General features: G+C 65.5%; 1 protein-coding gene across 2 annotated transcripts in view; it reads left to right on the forward strand.

Annotated features, from left to right (window-relative positions):
- Positions 1-327: 327 nt before the first annotated feature.
- The window catches only part of NACC2 (NACC family member 2), a 64,121-nt gene continuing 51,170 nt past the window's right edge, over positions 328-13,278 (forward strand). The window contains exon 1 of one of the 2 annotated variants that reach the window (XM_046023856.1): positions 328-532. The gene's annotated coding sequence lies outside the window, so the exon portion shown is untranslated. The remainder of the gene's footprint in view (positions 533-13,278) is intronic. The other variant, XM_046023854.1, reaches the window with a different exon arrangement.

Raw genomic sequence — 13,278 nt, forward strand, 5'->3', positions numbered from 1 at the left:
ATCCCCGCGGTCCTCGCACGCGCTCCCGCCGGCGCCGCCTCGCGGGGGCCGCTCGGGGCAGGCGGGGCCGCCGCGGGGAGGGGGCGCTGCGGGGCCCGGCCCCCCGGCCCCCCCCCCGGCCCCCCCCCCCCGCCGCCGGCTGCGCGGGTCCGTTCGGGGGTCGGTGGGCGGGCGGGGGGGGAGGGCGTGGGTCCGGCGCGGGGCGGGACGCTGTGGGGGGGACGGAGGGCGGCGCGGAGGGGCCGAGGACCCCCGCCCCCGCCCCGCGCCCCGGGACGCCCCGCGCCCCCTCCCCCCTCGGGCGCCTCCCCCGGCGCGTGCCGGCTCCCACCTGGCGGCCGCGCGCACCCCGGGGCGGCGGGTGCGCGCGCGGCCGGCGCGCTGTCCCTTTAAACGGCCCGCGGCGCCTCCCCGCGCCCCGCCCGCCGCGGTGCGGCCGGTGCTGGGCGAGGCCGGAGAAAGTCCATGTGAGCCGGAGCGCGGGGACGAGACTTCCTGCCGCCGCAGGCCGGACCGGGCCGGGCGCCCGCAGGTACGCGCAACTCGGCGCCTCCGGCCGCGCCCGCCGCCGCACTTCCCGCAAACTCCGCGGCCGCAGCCCCGCAGCCCCGCGGCCCCGCAGCCCCGCGGCCCAAGTTCGCGCGCGCCCGCCCGCCGGCCCGGGGAGGCGGCGGGGCCCGGCCTGCGGGGCCGCCGACCCGCCCGCGCCCGCCCCGAGCGGGGCCCCGGGCGCCTCCCGGCCGGCGGCCGCGGGGCCCCGCTCGGGACGCCCGGCCCCCGCCCTCCCGCGCCCTCCCGCGCCGCCCCGGCCCGGCCCTCCCGCGCGCCGAGGCCCGGGGCCAGGGTCCGAGAACGGCCGCGCGGCTGCGCCTCCGCCTCCGCCGGGCTGCGCCTCTCCCTCCCGGTCCCGGGGGTGGGGGGGCCTGGCTGGGGCGTCCCTGCCCCCCCCCCCGTCCCTCCCTCGTGCGGCCCGCGGCCCGGGGAGAACTGGGGGTCGGCTGCCCCGGGAGGGGCTCGCACCTGTCATCCGCGGCTCCGACCCTGCGGAGCTGAGGTCTTGGTGCTCAAGCCCCTTATCCGAGGACCTCAGAGGTGACCTCCGAGGCCGCTGCCCGCGCCCACGCCCGTGACCCAGGGGGACGACCCAGGTTCTTCCGAAGTCTGCGGCGTTGGGGGGGGTCATGAGGTCACAGGTCACCTCCCGGTCTCTCTTCCCCGCCTCTCAGAAGTTTGGTCTTGGGGCTGGTGATTGCCAACTCTCTCCGGCCGCCCTTTAATTAAACTGCGGGCTTGCAGGTGGTAGGTGCCCTGGGGCTGGCCCTACAGGCCGTCCCGCACCACCCTCCTCCTCCTCCCTCTCAGGTGGTGCATCCAACTCCGAGATGATGCTGGCCATGGGCAGTCGGGCTCCTCCTTTCTAGCGGTAGTTCTTGGGGCTCCCGGAGCACCCAGCTGTGTGTCCCCTTTTGGGCGTGTTCTAGCTGAGCCTATCCCCTGTGGGGGGAGCTGGGGGGACAGTGGGCCCTGGAGGCCGAGGTCCTGCCTGCCCCCAGTGTGCTGGCCCTGGAGGAAAGCTGCTGGTTCTCTGCGGCCTGCAAGCATTCTGCTGGGCCCCTCCCCAGGCAGAGGGGGCAGAGACCCAGGCCCACGGCACCCCCCTTCCTGCATCCTGCCCCACAGGCCACGGGCCCACCCTCCCAACTGGTCTGGTCTGGTCTGGTTCCCTCCGGGGGTCTTCTCTCTGCACCCCTGCCCCTTCCTCCTCCTCGTCTGGAGCCCCTGAGCACCGTCCCCTCCCCCTCCAGCGTGCCCAGAAGACGGCAGCAGGGGCTCTCTGCACTGACTCACTGAAGTCTCCTGAGGAAGCCGGAGACACGGCCTCTGTCACTGGCTCTGTTTCACAGGTGAGGAACCAGCTTGGCACGCAGCAGCCAGGCAGCAGGTCAGGCAGTGGGCGCTGCCTCCCACCTCCTGAAGAGCCACCTTGTGGCTTCTCCTGTGGCCCCCTGTGGCTCCTGTCCCTCCCAGGAGGTCCTTTGGCATTTCGGTAGGGTCATTCCATTGTTGGGTGGCACCTTGGTTGGAGCCGGAGCCAAGGAAACAGGAGGAGGAGGCCCACGGTGTGGGGCCCCTGCTGGCTCCGCGAGCCTGCTGGGAGGAGAGCTCGACACCAGGTGTCACTTGTCACCTCGCCCAGAGGTCTGAGCTCAGTAGCCACACCCAGGGCAGAGGCGGTGCTGACCAGAAGCCGGCTCGGTCCACCCCCTCCTGCAGCCCTGCAGAGGCGCCCCCGCTCCGATGCCCCCCTGCACGAGGCTGTCTCTGGGCTCTTTCCCTGGTTTCCAGCTCAATCCCGGGCGCGCGTGTCTCACTGGCCGGGGTGTCGGCACAGGCTGGTGGGCATCTGCAGCCAGGGTTCCTCGTGAAGCTTGGCCTCAGGGTCCCACCTGCCTGCCTTGCGTCCTTGGCTAAGGTGGGCCTCGTACCCACCAGGGGACAGGAGATGAAAATTGTGGCATTGACCCTTTCTAGAACTTTCCCAAGGCTCCACCCCACACCACTGCCTCTGAGGCCTGTGCTTCCTGGAATGCAGAGCTGGGGGCGGGTGGGGAGGGTCAGCCCCAGGCCTCCGGTTGCAGGCCCCGGCACTGGCCATCACCAAGGGAGAAGTCTCCATGTCCTGAGGCCTCGCTTTCAGGTGCCCCCAGCTGCCTGGCCTGCCCCTCCACCACCACCCCGCAGCGCAGGCCCTTTCCACCGGGGCGTCCCGTACCTAGGTCCTCCCTGCACTCTGTTGCCTGGAGGGGGGGCTATCGGGGGTGGGAGTGGCCCCCCAGGCTGGGGGCAGCTGTGGTCAGGGTCTGTTGAAGCGCAGCCCAGGGGGCCATGGGGAGAGGCGGGAGGCAGCGCCCACTGCCTGACCCTCTGCCTGGCTGCTGCGTGCCAAGCTGGCTCCTCACCTGTGAAACAGAGCCAGCGACAGAGGCCTTGTCTCCCGGCGGTGTCCTCGGGAGACTGAAGTGATAGTGCCAAGAGCCCCTGCTGCCCTTCTCTGGGCACCTTGGGGGGGGGGTTGGGCTCTGGAGGAGAGGATGGGGAGGGAGGGGGAGGGGTGGGGAGAGGGAAGACCTGGGGAGAGACCCACACTACCCCAGGCCACACCGGGCCCTTCACCCGGGAACGCTGCACGTTGACCTCCGTGCAGTGGGCATGCTGGGGAAGTTTGGCGGAGGCTGGGTTCCGGGGACGCCCTGAGCTGCCTTTCCGTTCAGGGTAGGGTCAGCCACTTGGTTTCTGCCTGAGGCTGGTCTTCCAGGCCTGGGCTTTTGGAAGGGAGCAGGGACCTGTGCTGTGCTGCTGCTGCTGGCGGGCGGGCGGGGGGGGGGGGGGGGGGGGGGCGGGGGTGTCCCAGTGCAGGGGCAGGCGCGGCTGGTCTGAGCTGCTGCTGGGAGCCGCGCCAGCTCTGGCCAACCGGCTTTGGGAGCTAGTGAGGTCCAGGTCTGGGCTGGGGTCTGCCTGGGGCTGGGGAGTGCCTCGGGGCGGTTGAGGGCTGGCTGGGTGGGGCCTCTTGCCTGCCCCAGCCTGCAGGGTGTCCCGGGCCCTCCCAGAGCCCCTCGTCCAGCACCCTGCTACAGCCCTGCCTGGCCTGCTCCCCGCCAGCCGCCCAGTCTTCCCCGAGATGAACAGTCGGGCTCTCGGGTGCTTCTGCGGCTCAGCTTGGGGCTACAGCCTGTTGTCCGTTTGGGTCTGCACCTCGATTCAGGGGTGTGTGGGCCCCACCCTGGGACCTGTGGGCGAGGAGGGCAGCAAGCACCGCTGTCCTTAGGGCAGGGCAGGGGTCCTGGCGATCGCGCCTTCTAGTGAACACTTGCTGTCACCAGGCCTGGCTCTCCGGCTCTTCTGCTGGCCAGGGCTCCTCTCCGTGTCTCCTGCGGCTGCTGCCTGCCGGGAGCTGGGCTTCCTCCGCCGTGACCTCTGGCCTTTGTGTTTGTGGGTTCAGGTTTTGGAAGTGGGCCTTGATGGGGCATTGGATGAGAGTCTGGCGGGCTGTGGGTGAACACAGAGGGGTCTGGACGTGGTCATAGACGTTTGGGACGTGAACTTTGGAGTGAGGCTCCCTGGTGGCCGCCGTGGTGGTAGCATCTTCAAAGCGGGGCAGTGTCCTTGAGGACAAGGGCAGCAGGAGCACATCCGAGTGGGAGAAGGCAGGGAGGAGGGTCTGACCATGACCTGGGGCTCCCCAGCCTCCTACCACGCCTGCCGGCTGGCCCTGCATCCAGGCAATGAGGCCGTGGGGCCCGACAGAGAGGCAGGGGCTCTCCCAGGTCACATCCCGCCCGGAGCTCTGTGACCTTGGATGCGGAGCGCACCCTCTCTCCACCCCACCCTGACCTGTGTGTTTCCCTGTCGTAGCTTCCTTGTTGGCTCGGCTAGAGGTGAGCGCAGCGGCCTCTCGCCTCTGCAGGTCTGCAGGTCCGGCCCAGCCTGGAGGCCCCGTCGGGGTGCCCCTCCCTGGAAGTGGGCCGGAGCCGGGGAGGGACACATGTCCCTTTAAGGGGAGGCTGCTTCTCCTTGGCTCTGGGGAGGACGCAGGCATACTTTCCTCCGAGGCCTTGTTCTCCTTCCCAGGGGGAGGAGAGGCTGGCCCCGGGTCTCTGAAGGAATCTGCCCCCTCCCCCTCGGCCCGGGGCCCTGGCATCCAGGAGGGCACATGGCCATGGATGGGCCCCGCCCAGCGCCTGCCTGTGTGCCGGGGAAGCAGGCAGGTCGGGGGCGGGACCGCAGGGGCCTGAAAGTGCCCATATATAGTCACTGGGTTTGAGCAGAGTGCCGTTGAGAGCCATGTCCCAGGCCCGGCCCCCTGCCCGACTCCCAGGTCCCCCGGAGGGAAGCCTTGCCTGGGGGTGGGGTGGGCTGGGGGGTGTTGCTGAGAGGAGGTGGATTTGGGGTGACGCCATCCTGCAGAGCTGCGGTGCTCTGTGAGTGTTTGTTGATTGCAAATAAAAATTTCTGGAGCCCGCCCTAGTCGGGACCAGGTGCATCTCTAAGAACTGTCTTGGGAGCAGGAGCGAGCGCTCTGTGGCCGCCACACCCAGGAGAGCTGCCCGGGCTCCTCGCCTGAGGGTGTTGGGGGTGGGATGCCCCAGCCTCGGCCCCACAAAACCCTTGTGTTATGGGGATGCCCCGGACGCCCGCTCCCCACCCCCTCAGCACCAGGGCCATGCACTCTGATGGCTGCGTGCTGTCCTGGTCTGCCGGACGCTGATGGGACTGAGGGGTGGCCCCGTGCCTGTGGCTCGGGAGCAAGAGGACGTTGCCCTGGGTGTTTGTGGCCTGCAGGCCTTCCTGGGGCTCTGCGGCCTGGCTTCCAGCTTCTGCCCCTGCTGTCTCCTTTCTTTGCCCCGTCCCAGTCCCTGTGCCAGGAAGGGAGAAGTACCCGCATTCCTGACTTTTGTGCCGTTAAAATATCACAGTGTTAACATAGTTCTGCTCATTTAATTTAGTTTCCATTGCGGTGCCGAGCGCCTCTGAAATTGAGCATCCTGCTACTTTTGTCCTGTCAGCAGTTTTTTCTTCCCTTTTTTTGGGTATAAAACCATTAGAGAGGCAAGATTAAAAAGATACATTACAATTAAAATGTTAATGAAATCTGCATCATACAACTTTTGGAGCCCTTTAGGCATTAATCTTGCCTCTGTCCTGTCCATTAACTTCGGCTAAGCTTGTTCCACACTGACCCCTGCTGAGAGATTTGTGCTATAATTGGATTTTTTTTTAATAAAAAGGAAAAAAAAAGGCTTTTAAGAAAATAAAGGTTGAGTGGCGGCTCTGGCTCCTAAGCCAAGGGCGGGGGGAGCAGGGGAGTACGCCGCCTCCCCCGAGGGCTTCCCCTCTGAGCAAGGTGGGGACCCCTGCCCCCCCAGCTCCAGTGCCCCCGCGGCTGCCCCAGGGTCCCTCGGACCATCCATTTTGTGGGGGGGTGGGTCCCTGGGACAGGACGTCCTCCCTGGGGTGTTGGACGAGCTTCTGTTGGGGTGTGGGTGTGCACCAGTCAAGGCTAAGCTCACCTGCCTGGGGAGAGGGTGCAGAGCCCAGGTGCTGGGTGCGGGGGGGGGGGGGGGGACGGGGGCATTGCCAGCCGGGCCCTTGGTGGGACGAGGAAGGGCCGCGGGCACCAAAGCCTGGGGTTTTCTCAGGATTGTGCCTCCCCGGAAGGCTGGCCTCCTGGGCACGGGGGTCTCCAGCAGGAGGCTAGGGCTGGGGCCTGTGGGAAAGGGGAGCCCCTCTGGCCTCCTGTCAGGGCAGTTGGGATCCCTGGTGAGTGTGGGTGGTAGGTGCCCCCGCGGAGTTCTCTGTGCGGACTCGCCCTGGCCGGGGGCGGCGCCGCAGCTGGGTAGGGTGCCCCAGCCTGGGTGAGGCTGGGGTCCGGGGTGGCCAGTGGCTGGTGGCGTCTGGGGCCAGCGGGTGGGGAGGGCTTTCCCGGACCCCAGCGCCGCAGTCACAGCCGTCACCGGGAAGCTGGTCAGGTGGTTGGCAGTGGGCTGCTACAGACAGATTTCATGTCTGTGTGTTTTTGCAACACCTTTCTATAAAGGGAAACATAATTTAAAATATGATTACTTAGTGTTGTAACAGCCGCCTCAGCGCTCCACGCTATGCCGAGATCATTATCAGAGGCTGATATTAACTTGCAAAGAATATTATGCAAATTGCCTGCTGGCTCCTCCGGGAAGCCTGCTCCCGGGATGGGCGTGGGGCACCGGCCAGTGCCTCCAGGGGGACACCGAGGGACACCAGGCGCAGGGGCAGCCCAGACCTGGTGGAGGCTTCAAGGGGTGTCGTGATGTTTGCTGAGCGCGCATCGCCTCTGTGCTGGGACCTGGCCTTCCCAGGGGTCCCTGGGATCCACGCAGACAGCCCCATGGTGTGGTTCACTGTGACCGGGTCTGGGAGGAGCTGGACCTGGGGGTTCACGAGCCCCAAGCACTTGTCATTCCCTGAGGGAGGGACTGAGGTCACAGGACACCCCCCCCCCCCTGCTGAGGCTGACTTAGCCCCCTGGCCCAGCCCCGGGGGCCTGCAGTTTAATGGCTTCAAGATTTCCTTCCAAGTCCCTTCTCCCTGTGTCTGGAAGAAGTCGGACAGAGCAAGTTTGGGGTTAAAAACACCCCTGACAAAAAAAAAAACCAAAAAAAAAAAAAAACACCCCTGACCTCATGGGGCAGACAGTGTCCACCTGGAACTGGAAACCTGGTGGCGCCCCACAACCTCAGGTCCCCCGTGCTTCCCGTGAGCGTGGTCACAAGTGGGCAGGTCAGGAAGGCAGGGACCCCCCACAGTGTGGACGGGAGACTTGCTCTCCCCGGGGTGATACGGCCAGGAAGAGGCCTGGATTGGAAGCCGCTGGGGCTGGACGGGACCGTGACTGTGCCCAGGATCCTGCCAGGGCTGTCCCTGGGCTGCGCCCCACCAGTAGCCACTTTCTGCGGAGTCTGGGCGTGTCATCTTGGGGTTTCTGAACTCCGTTCCTCACGGTGCTGCTGTGGGACCCTGGGTAAACACGGTGGCCTCCCCAGGCCTCGGTTCCCCACCTGTAAAATGGGGGAAGAGCTTTGAAGAGATGCAGAATGGGGCACATCCCCCTTCTGGCTGCCGGGATGGCGATGGTCGGGGCAAATTGAGGCTCTGGCTGGCGGGCCGGGCCGTCCCCGGCCCGCTCTTGCCCCCACTGACTGACCCGGCAGCTGCTTCTTTCTTTCCTGCAGAGATCCTCCCCCTCAGCCCTCCCATTTTGTGACTGCTGCTCTGAGGGGCTCCCTTGGGTCCTGTGGGCTCCAGGAGGGGAGTGATGTGTGCGTGTGGGGGAAGTCAGGCGGGCAGGGAGGAGGGCAGGAGCCGTGTGGGCACCTGGTGGGTGTGGCCTTGGCCACAGCTGACCCTACCCCTGGTGGCTTACAGCGACACAATTTGTTCTCGCCACCATTCTGGAGGCCGGAGCCCAGAGTCAAGGAGTGGGCCCGGCTGGCTCCTTCTGGGGGCTCAGGGCCGAATCTTGGCCTCTCCCCGCTCCTGCTGCTGCCGGCGGGCCTCGGCCTCCCTTGGCTCGTAGCCCCATCCCTGCTGTCTCTGCCTCGATGGTCACACGGCTGTCCTCCCTCTGTGTGTCTGTGTTCAAATGTCCCTCTTCTGACGAGGACACCGGTCACGGGGGCCGGGCCCGCCCTAAGTCCACGACAGCCTCGTCTCCGTCCTTAACTGATCACGTCCGCGGAGACCTGTCTCCAGGGAAGGTCCCGTCTGAGGCCCCGGGTGGACGTGAGCCTGGCGGATGCTGTCAGTCCAGTGTGTTCGGGGTGGGGGGTGGTCACAGGAATCCTCCCGTGCCTGGCGGCGAGGAGGGGGGCTTGCTGAGACAGGCCGTTTGGTTCTGCCCCGTGCTTGCCTGGGAGAGTGGGCTTCCAGACACACGGACGGTGGCCACTGCTCCGACAAGTAGCGGATGGCGGAGCGGAAGGGCCAGTATCATTTGGGATGTCTAGAAAGACCTTTGTTTTCGGGCCCGAAGCCGGGGTCGAGGGCAGGAAATGGGGCCGTGGGCGGGGGAAGAGTTTCCTGAGACAGCGTCTGGTTATATAAGTTTCGGGACGGGAGGCAGAATTTGTGTTAATTGTTGTAACCTAGTTTAGTTGGCCAGTCCCTGTCACGTGAAGGGTCCAGGAAAGGTGTGTCGGTCACAGAGGAGTCCTCAGGGCTGGGCCTGGCTGTGTGCCGGCTCCCAAATGCAGCGCAGCCCTCTGGCCTGTCCTCCATCCCCCAGAAGAAAAGTGAGCTCCTGAGGTGAGGGCCAGGTGATCCAGGAGAGGAGGCGGGTCCCCAGAGCGGGCTGGGGCCGCGGGGGGTGGGAGCAAGAGCGGGTGCTGTCCTTGGGGTCCACACCAGGCCGGACCTCGCGGGGCCCCCCACTCCTGGGCCCCCCCACTCCTGGGCCCAGGACTACAGGAAGTCGGCGGCTGGCTCTGGAGAGATGAGATGCGGGCCTGGGGCCTTCCTTGGTGGAGGAGCAGGGTCCCCAGTCTCTGCCCCTGCCCTGGGGGCCTCTCCGAGCCACGCAGACCCACCTGGGCCAGGCTGGGCTGCAGAGTGAGGGCCCCAGGTCGTGGGGGGCTGCCCTGTGGTTTTGCTTTCGGTCTCTTGTCAGATTCTTTTTTTTTTTTTTAAAGATTTTATTTATTTATTTGACAGGCAGAGATCACAAGTAGGCAGAGAGGCAGGTAGAGAGAGGAGGAAGCAGGCTCCCTGCTGAGCAGAGAGCCCGATGTGGGGCTCGATCCCAGGACGCTGGGATCATGACCTGAGCCGAAGGCAAAGGCTTAACCCACTGAGCCACCCAGGCGCCCCTCTTGTCAGATTCTTAATAACTCAGGAAAACGACTTCTGGGATGAGGTGAGAGTAAGTTGCCCTGAGTGGTCACCACGTGCCGGGTGCGCGGCCCCTGGCAGAGTCTGAGCGCGCCCCCCCGGGTCACCCCTCGCAGCTGGGGCAGTGCTGTGGGCCCGCGGTCCAAGCAAGGGCCAGGGCTGCCTTCAACGTTGTAATTCAGAAAAATTCTAGTTGCTTATGTATAAATTTTGTCATTTTAACCAGTTTTAAGAGCAGTCCAGGGGCATCAGGCCACTCACACTGTTGTGCGCCGTCCCTCTGTCCGTCCCCTCCGTTGGTCCCCCACCATGGTCCTCTGCCCAGACTGAACCGTGTCCCGGTACACATGGGCCCCTTTCCCAGCCCCGCCCCCCAGCTCTCCCCCCCCCCCCCCAATCCGCAGCCCCAGTGCCGGCTCTCCGCCTCTTGCGTCTTTTTCTTCCCGGAGCGCTGCGGGAAACACAACGTCGCGTCTGCTATCTTGACTGTTTTTGAAGTTTTGTGGTTCAGTGACGCCAAGTGACCGGCCACCGTCCACCTCCAGGACTTGTCCTCGGGCAAGTAGGAAACGGGTCCCCATGAGACAGCAGCTCGCGTCCCCGTGTCTGTGGGTCCCACGGTCCCGGAGCCTCACGGGGGCCGATCCTGCGGCGTTTGTCCCTCTGCGTCCAGCTGCTCTCGCGGAGCGTAGTGTCCTCCTTCACGGAGCACCGCGTGGGCTCCCACCTTCTAGGGCTGAGCCACGTTCCACGCCGTGCACGGACCACGTCTGCTTGCCCATTGCTCTGTCGATGGACACTTGGCTCATTTCCACGTCTGGGCTCACTGAAGAACGACGCTGTGAGCATGGGTGTGCTGTGACGTGTCTGAGCCTTCCTGTGTCTCTTAGGCTCCCTCAGTCTGGAACCTTCCATGCTCTTTCTTGGCTCTGGAATCCAGGCTGGTTTTGCGGAATGCCTCCCAGCCTGGGTTTGTCTGAGGCTAACGTGCGGTAGCCGGTGGGCAGTACATCTCGGGTGGGGAGGCCGTGGTGCGTGACTGTCCTGTCCGCCGGAGGTGGCCTCATGTCGCCGGTGGACACTCTGTCTGCTACGTGTGTTTCCACGGGTGGAGGGCAGTGGGTGCCCTCCACCCGTGGGCTCACGCCGCACCCCTCCCATCCTCCGGCCGCGCTCCTCTGTGTGTCCCAGCTCCTTCTCAGGAACCCCTCGAGCCGGTGAGACCTCCTTTTGACTGGACTGATCACATGTGCAGAGCCCGTGGCTTCGGTAAGATCACATCGTGAGCTGGCGGTGTGGGGGCGAGGGCCTGTTCCCGGTCCCGCCATGCCACCATCTCGCTCTCTCCTGCCTCTAGTCTCGGAGCAGCAGAGCTGGCCCTGACCCCCTGAGCAGGGGGATGTCCCTCTGTCCCTGGTCTGGGCTTGTGCCTCTGACCTTCCTCCTAGGCTCCCTTCTGCTGGGCGTCGGGGAGGGTCGTCTCCATCTCTGGAGCTGAGGGGGACTGCAGGGTTTCCAGCCTGGGATCGGGCCAGCATGTGGAGTCCTGCTCTCGAGTGAGGCCGCCGAGTCTGGGGACCGTCGTGTCTGCCCAGCTCAGACGGCGGAGGAGGTCCTGTGGCCAGAAGACAGGGCCATTCCTCCTGCTCCAAGATTTGATGGGATCGAGGCAGTCAGCAGAAAGTCCTAGTCCTAAAGGGGACCAGACACGAAGGTGAAGTTAGCAAAATGAAGTTAGCCACTCTTGGAAGACATGTTTCTCTTTGGGAAGAAGGAAGGACGCCAGCATCCAGGGCTCGAGGATGGCCAGAAGGACTGCTCGGCTGCCAGCCAGCCCCACGGGGAGTGTTAAGCCAGGTGCACAGGACAGGCGGCCGGGGGTCTGCATGGCCCACCGGCCGCCGAGGGGCGCTGCGCACCGTGGACCTGTCCCTAGGGCTCCAGGAGGCCCACATCTTCCTTCCGAGGGCCCTAGGGGCCATGGTGCTCTCAGGGAGGTGCTGCCCGGGGCAGGCTGGTGCCTCTCCCTGACTGTGGGTGCTGTGCTCTGGGCGTTATAGGCAAGGGCGCCCCAGGCTGGGGTGCGCATGGGTCAGCCTCCCCCGGAGTCAGGCTGCTGTCCCCAGTGAGGCATTGGGAGGAGACGGGAGCCCTGGTGTCCAAGAGGTCCAGCCACCAGCTTAGGGCTGCAGGCCGAGGCTTGGGATGGCCCTCCTGGCTGCTCGCCTTGTCTCGGACACCTGTGGCCGTTTTAAGAGGGCCCCCCTCCCCCAACAGAGGGGCTGGGCAGTCACGGCTTTACTTTTGAGTCGGCCCAGAGCTGCTGGCTGGGGGTCTCAGGAGCGCGTCTGATGCTCCCCTCATTTTGTGGAAGGGACAGAGCTGAGCAGGGGTGGTGATGACCGTCCGCACTGATGGTTTTCTTGGGGTCCCAGGGTGCTGCTCCGCGGGGGCTGGGGTGGTTGCCAGCTGCCCACCCAGCCCTGCCCCCATCCCGGACCTGCCTGGTTACATGGGCTGGTCCTCCAGCCAGGCAGGCAGGATGAACGGGGGGCTGCTGCCGGGGTCAGGACGGCCCCACCGGGGACCCTTAGGAAGGGGTGGGTGTCCTGGTCTGGGTGGGGTGGCACGGCGGTGGCTGAAGCCACGGACACAAGGTGGGGCCGCCCCTCTGCTGGCCGGCGGGTATTCCTGGTTTCCGTTAGTCCTCCCTGTTTCTTAACTGCACTTTCGTAACGGTTTTAACTGAATGGAGCCACGGGGCGGGCTCGTTCGAGCCCCAGCAGCTGTGATTACATTACAGTCGCTGATTTCCAAGAAACCCCACGAGGGAATTCGTTCGAGCCCGCCGAGGAGGCGGGCACCCTGCACATCTGAGCTGCCAGGCCTGTCCTCTGGACTGCCACCGAGCAGGGACACCGCAGGGACAGAGGCCCCCGCCAGCTCCTGGTGGCGACCATGTCGGCAGGTTCTCGGCTACCACACAGGCTGACCCCCGTCTAGCCTCCGCTCGGAGCCCCTGCTGGGGGCTGGCCTGGAGCTCCGGCCACCTCTCTCCCTCTGCGTTTCCAGTGGCTTAGGGGCCTGGAGGTTCCCCAGGTGGGCGTCTGGGTCCTGAGTTTGGTTCGGTATCCGCCCTTGGGGACTCTTTCCCAGGTTCCTTATCCTGGAATAGATGAACACGCGTGGCCACGTCATGTCGTTTCCCCCGAGACTGTTGGAGATCCTTGACCTTGGGCTATGGTGTTCTAGGTCAGCCCCTTCTGCTCGTTGGAGCAGCCACCCATGGGGTTAGCCGTCCCTGGGAGGGGCTGTCCAAGGCCGTCCCCATGCACACTGGCTCTTGCTCACGCCGCTGGGCCTGGGCTAGGGGCTGCTCATGGTGGAGGGGAGACCAGTGGGTTTTCCTGGTGCCAGCCCAGGGCCCAGAAACACTGTCCCTACGGCGATCAACAACACAGCCATGCGGTTACTGACTTGTTCTAGAATGTATAAAGTCAGCTTTCACTCATGCTGGAAACGGGGTCTGTTCACCTGTCACTGACGTCCCGGCCAGTCTGGGAGGCCGTGGTGCCCGCCTGCCGCATGGGGTGGGTGCTTTACTGAGTCCTACGGCGGCCCAGCTCGGGTCTGGCTGGCTGTACTCTCCCCGAGTTCCTTCTGTCTGGGAGACCAGAGGGCCCCGCCTGTGTCTGGAGAGGAGACCCCCCACCTGGTCTGCTCTCTGCCCCCCCCAGAGTCCTTTGGTAAATGAAATGAAATGAAAGCCCCACACAGTTTCCTTTGTCGGCTGCATTCGCACAGCCCGGGTGGGGGTGGCCTGTACGTTTCCGTAGGGTCGATGACGGTTTAAGAACC

Source organism: Meles meles, chromosome 11 (assembly GCF_922984935.1).
Source record: "Meles meles chromosome 11, mMelMel3.1 paternal haplotype, whole genome shotgun sequence".
NCBI classification, from domain to species: domain Eukaryota; kingdom Metazoa; phylum Chordata; class Mammalia; order Carnivora; family Mustelidae; genus Meles; species Meles meles.